We start from the raw sequence: 9,226 nt of genomic DNA on the forward strand, positions 1-9,226 counted from the left end.
GACCAGCAATGCTAACTCCTGCTGAGTGTTCTTGAAGGAAAGCTTAAAAGCCTAAGGCAGATGTCAGCAATTGATGTGACACAGAAAGGTGTGGCAAATGCCAGGGAATTCAGTTACCTATCCTGAGGGAGAAAGGAGGTTTTGACAGGTGTCAGAAGAGTTGATTTTCTTCCTTTGGTTGGTCACAATAGGTTGCATATCCCAATGGAAGTAGGGGAAACCATATAAGTATCTGGGCAAGAGTTTTTTGTATATCTGCATTCTTGATGTAGGTTTGGCTCAGCTCTGCAGGGGATTATTTGCCACTGTCAGCTTGGATCTTATTATATAAATTAATTGTAGACATGCATGATGGGAGAAATTTGGATCCTTGTGGAGTTACTGGCAAACATCCCACTGAGTAAATAGGAGACTTAGTTGAACCCAGTGAAGACTGAGGACATGGATGGATTCTGTGGTGTTAGACGGGAGCACACTGCGATGGGTTAGGAACTGGCTGGATGGCCGAGCCCAGAGAGTGGTGGTGAATGGTGCCACACCCAGCTGGCAGCCAGTCACTAGTGGTGTGCCCCAAGGATCAGTGCTGGGCCCTGTGCTCTTTAACATCTTTATTGATGATCTGGATGAGGGCATTGAGTCCATCATCAGTAAATTTGCTGATGACACCAAGCTGGGGACAGGAGTTGATCTGCTGGAGGGTAGAGTGGCTCTGCAGAGCGACCTCGACAGGCTGGACAGATGGGCAGAGTCCAACGGCAGGAGATTGAACACATCCAAGTGCCGGATTCTGCACATTGGCCACAGCAACCCCATGCAGTGCTACAGGCTGAGGTCAGAGTGGCTGAGAGCAGCCAGGCAGAGAGGGGCCTGGGGGTGCTGGTTGATGGTAGGCTGAACATGAGCCTAGAGTGTGCCCAGGTGGCCAGGAGGGCCAATGGCATCCTGGCCTGCATCAGGAACAGTGTGGCCAGCAGGAGCAGGGAGGTCATTGTGCCCCTGTACACGGCACTGGTTAGGCCACACCTGGAGTACTGTGTCCAGTTCTGGGCCCCTCAGTTTAGGAAGGATGTTGACTTGCCGGAGCATGTCCAGAGAAGGGCAACGAAGCTGGTGAGGGACTTGGAACACAAACCCTATGAGGAGAGGCTGAGGGAGCTGGGGTTGCTTAGCCTGGAGAGGAGGAGACTCAGGGGTGACCTTATTGCTCTCTACAACTACCTGAAGGGAGGTTGTAGACAGGCAGAGGTTGGTCTCTTCTCCCTGGCAGCCAGCACCAGAACAAGAGGACACAGTCTCAGGCTGTGCCAGGGGAGGTTCAGGCTGGAGGTCAGGAGGAAGTTTTACACAGAGAGAGTGATTGCCCATTGGAATGGGCTGCCTGGGGAGGTGGTGGAATCGCCATCATTGGAGGTGTTCAGGAGGAGACCTGGCAGGGTGCTTGGTGCCATGGGTTAGTTGATTAGGTGGTGTTGGATGATAGGTTGGACACAATGATCTTGAAGGTCTCTTCCAACCTGGTTTATTCTATTCTATTCTATCCAGCAAAAAGGGCCTGCCCTGCAGCTCATCGGGCCACTATTAGCTAGCCCATCAGCTTCTCAGGTACGCCTGGTTGTGTATTTAACTGGAAATAGAAACGAACTGTTACTTTTGTCTTTCAGACAAAGCTAGAGTGATGCTTAAGTTAAAACAACAGTGCTGGGGGTTTTCAAATTATTTTCTTAAAGCAAAGAGCAAAATCAACTAGTCAGCTTTCTGAATGCAATCTGTGTGATTAATGTGTCTCGAAATACAGACATTTCTATAAAATATTAATTACTTTGCTCCTGGACTGTATGAAATGACGTTTAGCAGGTTTGAAATTCCTTCCATATACATTTCTATGAGGAAACAATATTTATGAAATGGTTTTGGATCATGGAAACCACTTCCTGTGTAATTTTAGTCTTTTGTTAAAAAAAAACAACCCAAACCCAAACAACTGACTTGTTTGCCAGGCACAGTAGAAATCCAAGGAGCTTCCTAGGCGCAGGGATTACTTTTGTGAGCAGGAATCTGAGGAATGTGCTTATTTTTACTTATGGCTGTAGTGTCCAAAATTTCAGACACATGCATGTGGAAGAGTAACTGATTAAAGACAAAAAAACCAACATAAAAATTGCCTTTTAAACATGGTAGCACAATTGTAGCTTCTCTATTTTTAATACTTTACATTGGGCAAATCTACATGACCATTATGAGTAGAGCCCAAATGCTTGATTTATCTCAAAACACCCAGAGTGACTGAAATGTGTTTCATTTTCTGGTTTACTGTGGAGAAAAATTCCTCTAATAGCAGAAGTAATTTGGTGCCATATTAGTTGTCTGATGCAATAAGGTTTATAGTTCATAAATACATCTATCACTTGGTAATGTCATTTTCTGTTTTCCTTTCAGTCTCGTGAAGATGAAACTTTATAAAGAAGGATTAGACTGTAAGATAACAAAATGGTAATAATAATGATAGCTACTGTTTAATAAACACCCTATTTTCTCTTATTCATGTGTTCAGAGAGAGAGAGGAGTGCCACACCTCTTTCATGTGCACAACAGATTCACTGTCAGAAGAGAAAGAAGTTGGCAGGCTCATGAATAACACTGAAGGAGGAGAGCAGCTGTTTAGCAACAAAACCTTCCTAACAGAGCCTTTCAGGCAGTTGCTGTACCATTTGACGTGGTACTTGTGAGGGTGTGCACACACGCATATGTAACTGGAAAGGCAGGAATGCAGGAAAACAGATCACAGTGGAAGCACTGATTTTCATATTAACTCGGTAAACATGTCATTTTTATAAAAGGAAAGTATTTTAATACTTTAAATATGAAAGAACCACCTGAAAGGAATCTCTCCCCTGGCTCTTTTTAAACTTTGGTTTGTCAGCACAGCAAATCTGCACAAGGTTCTCTGCCACTACTTGTTTCTGCAACACCCAGTCAGGGAAGCTGTGGCCTTTGGACAGTCAATAGGCATTTTACCATTTATATCAACTAGGTTAAAATTTCATTCTATGACTTTTCTCAGCTTTGCCAATAGAACAACCCCACAATTAATCATACAATTGGAAAAGAGAGTGTAAAAATTAACGAGGAAAAAGCAATGGGAACTAAGAAAATCACCAAGAAAGAAATATACCTGGATAAAATTACTTTCAGGCACCAATTAGGAATAATATCTATGTTGTTCTTTACTGTGACACTTCCCATAAGTGTTCATGCATGGAAGTTGTTCCTAGTCAATAGAGTCATTCTCTTAACTTCCATCTGTAAAGTCTATCATCAGAGAAAGGGAAGAATAGAGCTGTTTCCCTGAACTCCTACTACTGGGCAAAAGGAGAGAACTGGACGTCTACTTAATGCAATTAGCATCTATTATGAAAAGATGGCTGTTCTGCATTCTTCACACAGGCTAAAGAGCCACAAACAGTTTTGGTGGACACCCCCCCCCCCCCCCCAGACATGTGCAGGAACAATGGATTTATTATTATTATATATGGCCCAGGCAGCCAGGAGGGCCAATGGCATCCTGGCCTGCATCAGGAACAGTGTGGCCAGTAGGAGCAGGGAGGTCATTCTCCCCCTGTACGCTGCACTGGTTAGGCCACACCTTGAGTCCTGTGTCCAGTTCTGGGCCCCTCAGTTTAGGAAGGAGGTTGACTTGCTGGAACGAGTCCAGAGAAGGGCAACAAAGTTGGTGAGGGGTTTGGAACACAGTCCTATGAGGAAAGACTGAGGGAGCTGGGGCTGCTTAGCCTGGAGAAGAGGAGACTCAGGGGTGACCTTATTGCTCTCTACAACTACCTGAAGGGAGGTTGTAGACAGGCAGAGGTTGGTCTCTTCTCCCAGGCAGCCAGTACCAGAACAAGAGGACACGGTCTCAGGCTGTGCCAGGGGAGGTTCAGGTTGGATGTTAGGAAGAAGTTCTACACAGAGAGAGTGATTGCCCATTGGAATGGGCTGCCCGGGGAGGTGGTGGAGTCGCCGTCATTGGAGGTGTTCAGGAGGAGACTTGATGGGGTGCTTGGTGCCATGGGTTAGCTGTTTGGGTGGGTTGGATTGGTTGATGGGCTGGACGCGTTGATCTTGAAGGTCTCTTCCAACCTGGTTTGGTTTATTCTATTCTTTATTCTATTCTAAATTCCATAGTTCTGTGTGTTTACTGTTGTTAAGGATTCCAAAGCACATTCATCACACCAAAGGCTTAAGAATCCCAAGGTTTTGCCTTTCCCTTCCCCCCCTCCCCCCCTTTTCCAAATCTGGGCTGTTATCTTTCATTGCAGAAATTACCTTTAAAAAAAAGAAGTGTACAACATAATGTCAAAAATTCCCTTACAATAATACATTTGGATTTGCATTTAAATGTGTTGATGCTAATCCATTAACTCCTTTTCCGATGACAACAAAAGATCTTTTTCCTGTGTTTTATAGATGCAGAAGAACTTGGGCTTTTATTTGGCAACACCTTTTAAAGTGTTTGCCCAACTGACTGTTTTCATGCATATATGTATTCTAATGTGTGATTTAGATGTAAAGTATTTGGCATAGGCATACAGAACCCATTTCAAAGTCCTAGCTCAGAATCCAAGTTTTAGGAGTAAATGTTCTTAACGTTTTTAACTTATTGTGACCTCAAACAGCCTGAATTCTTCTAATTTAGTCTCACCTGACTACATAGTGGATTCATCCCACTGGGCAAAAGAACAGAACTGGGTGTCTATTGAAAGCAATTAGCACCTATTAGGAAAATAATGACTGCCCTGCGCTCTTCACACTGGAACCAAAGAGCTACATATACTTTTGGTGAAAAAAGAGAACATGTGCACGAAGAGCAGATTTACAGAGGAGCTATTTCATAGCTTTATTTGTTTGCCTTTGCCCAGGATTCTGATACATACACAAAGCAAAAGCCAATTCAGCCTCTCCAACCCGCAAGATCCGGCAATCCCTTCCAGCACACTGCTTTCTTCTCTTCCTTTAGGTCCAAGGAGAGAAAGGACACAAGGGGGTACAGCCCAGTAATTGTAATTAGGCTTGAAAGTATTGCAACCTATAATCAACTTCTAGGTAGATAGTGAATATTCTTTATTTCTATTAGATTACAACACAATTTCTATAATAAGAAAAAATGTCTTTACAAGGCTGCTTTCAATCGTAGCAGTCAATATAATCAATGCTGTGATCCCTTGTAACTGTAATCTCTTGGTACAATGAAGGTCCCCCTTACTCCTTCCATAGAATTTGTTGCAATCTCCTAATCGGGAGGAAACTCTTCTTGTTGTGGTGTTAAAAATCTGCAGTGCCTGACAAGTTTTTATTAGAGAAGGAAAGGTACTCTGCCTGTAAGGAGGACAGCTTTGAAATACAATTCTTAGGACTGTTTCTTCAGAAACTTAATATTTTAGCATACTTTTCTTGTTAGCATCTAAACTGTTAGTATCTGATACTACCACGTCTTGGTTATTGAAATCACCTTGATATGTTTGGAATTTGACCAGTAATATTGTAGTCAAATGAAGTGATGTATTATTCATGCTTAGTTAGGTCAGCTGAACACATTTCAGCCTTACTGCGTTTGCAATCATCTTGACTAGTGTCATAATATTTTCCATCACCTCTCCCGAGGCACATTTAGCACCTTTTTTTTCCCCCTCTTAGAAAAAGAAATTCTCAATTATAGCTGTAAAGCAAACAGGCAGCCGAAATCCTCCCATTTCCTAAAGCTCTGTTATCCCTAAGGCATCTCAAACAAAAACATATCGATACTAATTACTTAGCAGAAAGCAATCAAGAAAATCTTCTTACTTCCAACTCTCTTCCCTCTCCTTACTCCTACAACCAATGTGCCTCGAAGTAGAAAAGCCTGCCTTGTCTGAAAGCGCACAGGGAGACACGATGGTATCAAAAGCAAGCCTCCTTCGTGACCTTGTCCCTGGGAGTCTTTTCTGGTATCTTGTCCTTGCAGCCCTCTTCTTGTTCACCTGTGATAAGTGTAATCTCTTCTCAGCAGCTCCCAATGCTTCATTCACTGATTTCAACAAGCAAGCAAGCAACAGAAGAGGTATCGTTCGTAAAAACCTACCCTCCTCTCCCTTCATCAGTACGATGCCTGTGCTGAGATGAGCTATCATCAGCAACTCCATAGGAACTGGTATTCAAAATTGCCTGGGTTACAGCAGTAGTCTCTGTTGGCTGCACAAGATGCTCTGGGCATACTTGTGAGCCTCCAGCAAAGAGTGCAGGGTGCTGTGGGTGCCAGGCTTCTGTGGGGTGCCAGGTTGCTCTGTTGAAGCCAAGGCTTATGTGAAGCTGGGCTAGGGCAGCCAGGGCTTTGGATCAAGAGTGAAAACTTGCTCATTATAAATAAACCAAACTAAAACAATCTGCTACTTCCTCCTCCATGTTGAACTAGGCTCTCTCCAAAGTGTTTAGGTCTTATTGGTAAAACCACATAAATTATCTTGAAAGAGGTTTTTTCCTTTCTAAACTAAATCATGTGAACTGTCTGGCTAATTTTCCCTTAAAGTTAATTTTTAGAAGGAGAAGTGGATTCCATGTATTTGCACACTGTGTCTCTCCCACGCTCTGTTGGATCTTTCTGTACTCTTGGGGTTTTCCAGTCTCTAGAAGTCAGGAGCTCCATATTGGCAGAGTGGAATGTATCATGGCTTTGAAAAAGGCAGGTAGCTGTCATTCCTGTTCCAGAGTGTGAAATGGATGATTTGATCCAACCTAAATTGTGGGACAACTTCGTTTGTATGGTAGATTTCAGATTAGTGATCTTTCACAAGCACAGCTTTTTGTGCCTTGCTTAGGAGTACAATGGGACAGGAAAAACCTTTCTTGTACAATGTGCTCTGCTCAAAATCTACTTCAAAAATGCCTTTGTTTTGGCTTGGTTTGTTTTTTACTCCTATGAAGTGAATATTTCTCTGGTAGTATGTAGAAATACAGTAGTGTAGCACCATGCTGCTCCACACGAGTGATTAGGATAAGAATGTGATGTGTCAGCCTCTATAGAAGACAATGAAAAGAACCTGTTAAGTAGTATCACAGTATCACCAAGGTTGGAAGAGACCTCAAAGATCATCAAGTCCAACCTGTCACCGCAGACCTCATGACTAGACCATGGCACCAAGTGCCACATCCAATCCCCTCATGAACCTCTCCAGGGATGGTGACTCCACCACCTCCCTGGGCAGCCCATGTGGTAGTGGGTACTGACCACATGCAGCTCCCCTTCCTGTGGTTTGCCTACGCACTGCCCACTATTAGGCAATAGAATCTAAAATAATGGATTTTGTGGGGAGAAAACAATCTAAGTAAACGAGAAAGCCTTTGGATGCCACTTGATTTTCTTACAGACAGGGGAAAGAATGACGATTCTGTCACTCACACTTAACCAAACCATAGTGAAGCCATGGAGCAAGAAAAAAAGCACGTAATTTTGTGACAGTAATATTCTTGACACAGAAACCATTGCATGAAATTATGATTTTAGGAAACAATGTTGCATATAGCCCAGCTTGTCTAGAGCAGTGCATTGACCTATTCAAATATTTATTTACATTTCAGTTTTCAATAGATAAAACAGCATTCTGCTGCCCAAGAAGTCAATAAAAATTGAAGGGGAGAAAAATCTTCCATAATTGATTTCCAAAATTATTGACTTCTGAAGACCTTAATGGGGATTTATGGCTAATTGTTTATTTATTAATAGCTTTCTGTATTTGTGTGAAGGATTCTCAAGAGAAAGAGTATGGCAGGGGAAAAAAATGCTTGGCTTTGCATAAGTCAGGTGCAGTGCAATCAGTAATGGTGCTCCTGACGTTCCCTTTCAAATGGTAGATCATCCAAATTAATAAATAGGATGATAAATGTACCATTAAAAATTAATAAGATATTCATTTTAAACAAAACAAAACCCAAAACAAAGCCCCCAAACCAGAACAAGGGTGGAAATTAGGAGAGAGGTAAAGGTGGAATATTCTAGCTGCTGGTTTGTTGTCGGTTTTTTATTGCTCAGGTGTAATGATGATCAGGAAGCCAATAATGCTGATAAGGTTTCCCCCTTAACACTATGGAATTACAGAGGATCTAGATCTCTTAGTAAGTGAATGCAATTTATCTGTGATTCTTATTAGAAGCCAAACAGGGCTTCCTTAACAATCTGAGATGATGGTGTAAGTATTTACACTTCTCCTGTGCCCTCTTTCCCTGTACACAAATGCTTTCTACACACAGCATGGTGATTTAACATGAGCGTGAAGAGTAGAGCAGTTTCAAAGTGTGTGAAGATTTCCTTGCAGGGAAGGTGCTGTAACATCGATTCTTAAATTTTATGCAAAGCAGTGCTTTTTCCCTGAAGGGAGACAGACCTGGCAGTTCTGCTGTTTAATGAGGGATGCTGGGGAAGAAGTCTGAAAAAGAAGCTTGTAGTAAAATATATACGTGCAGATTTTGTGTTCTACAAGCAACAACAGCCCATTGATTTTTGGGTCGGTGCAACTGGTGAGGTTGCTTGCTTTGCACTTCCAAGTGGTGTGAAGAAAGCGACAATGGAAGAACGAAGGCAATTAAGAAAAGGACGTGAGAAATGTGCACATTGCTGGTCTGAGTCGTGGTTTGAGAGCCCCCAGTTCCAGAAGCATGGGGGACAATGAGATAGGAACTTTTCACTCATTTAGCCCTCCTGAATGAAAGAGACAGAGAGAGGCTGGAAAGTCGTGGACTGCTGATGCTGTTGTTGCTTTCTAGTCCTAGGGCCCTGCTGTCCAAAAGAAAAGACAAGCAAAGTATCCATTCTTCACTTGCCCTGCCTAGGCTCCCAGATATCTAGAAGGTGCTTACTTCTTTTGTGCTTATCATCAGACGTTCCTAAGCAGCAATTTGCTACAGAAAAAGGCGCAAATAACAATAGCCATTATAAATAACAAATGCTGCACACCATTAATGACTTCCTTCTGAGTTTCTCAAGGTTTCCTAAAACATTTAGCTGAAATGTCTTTCTGTGTAATTAACAAAACACTAACCTAGCTAAATCACCAATTGGATTTCATCCTGACACTTTGTTTCTATGCTATCTCTTAAGTTATAATGCTCCCAGTATTCTTCTTAGCCATGGAAAATATCTTTGGAAAGATTTCTTCTCACAAATACTCACAAATATTTCTGCATCATTTAAATACATTTT

This window comes from Melanerpes formicivorus, unplaced genomic scaffold (assembly GCF_026170545.1).
Source record: "Melanerpes formicivorus ecotype bairdi unplaced genomic scaffold, bMelFor1.0.p_v2 SCAF_49, whole genome shotgun sequence".
Classification (NCBI taxonomy): domain Eukaryota; kingdom Metazoa; phylum Chordata; class Aves; order Piciformes; family Picidae; genus Melanerpes; species Melanerpes formicivorus.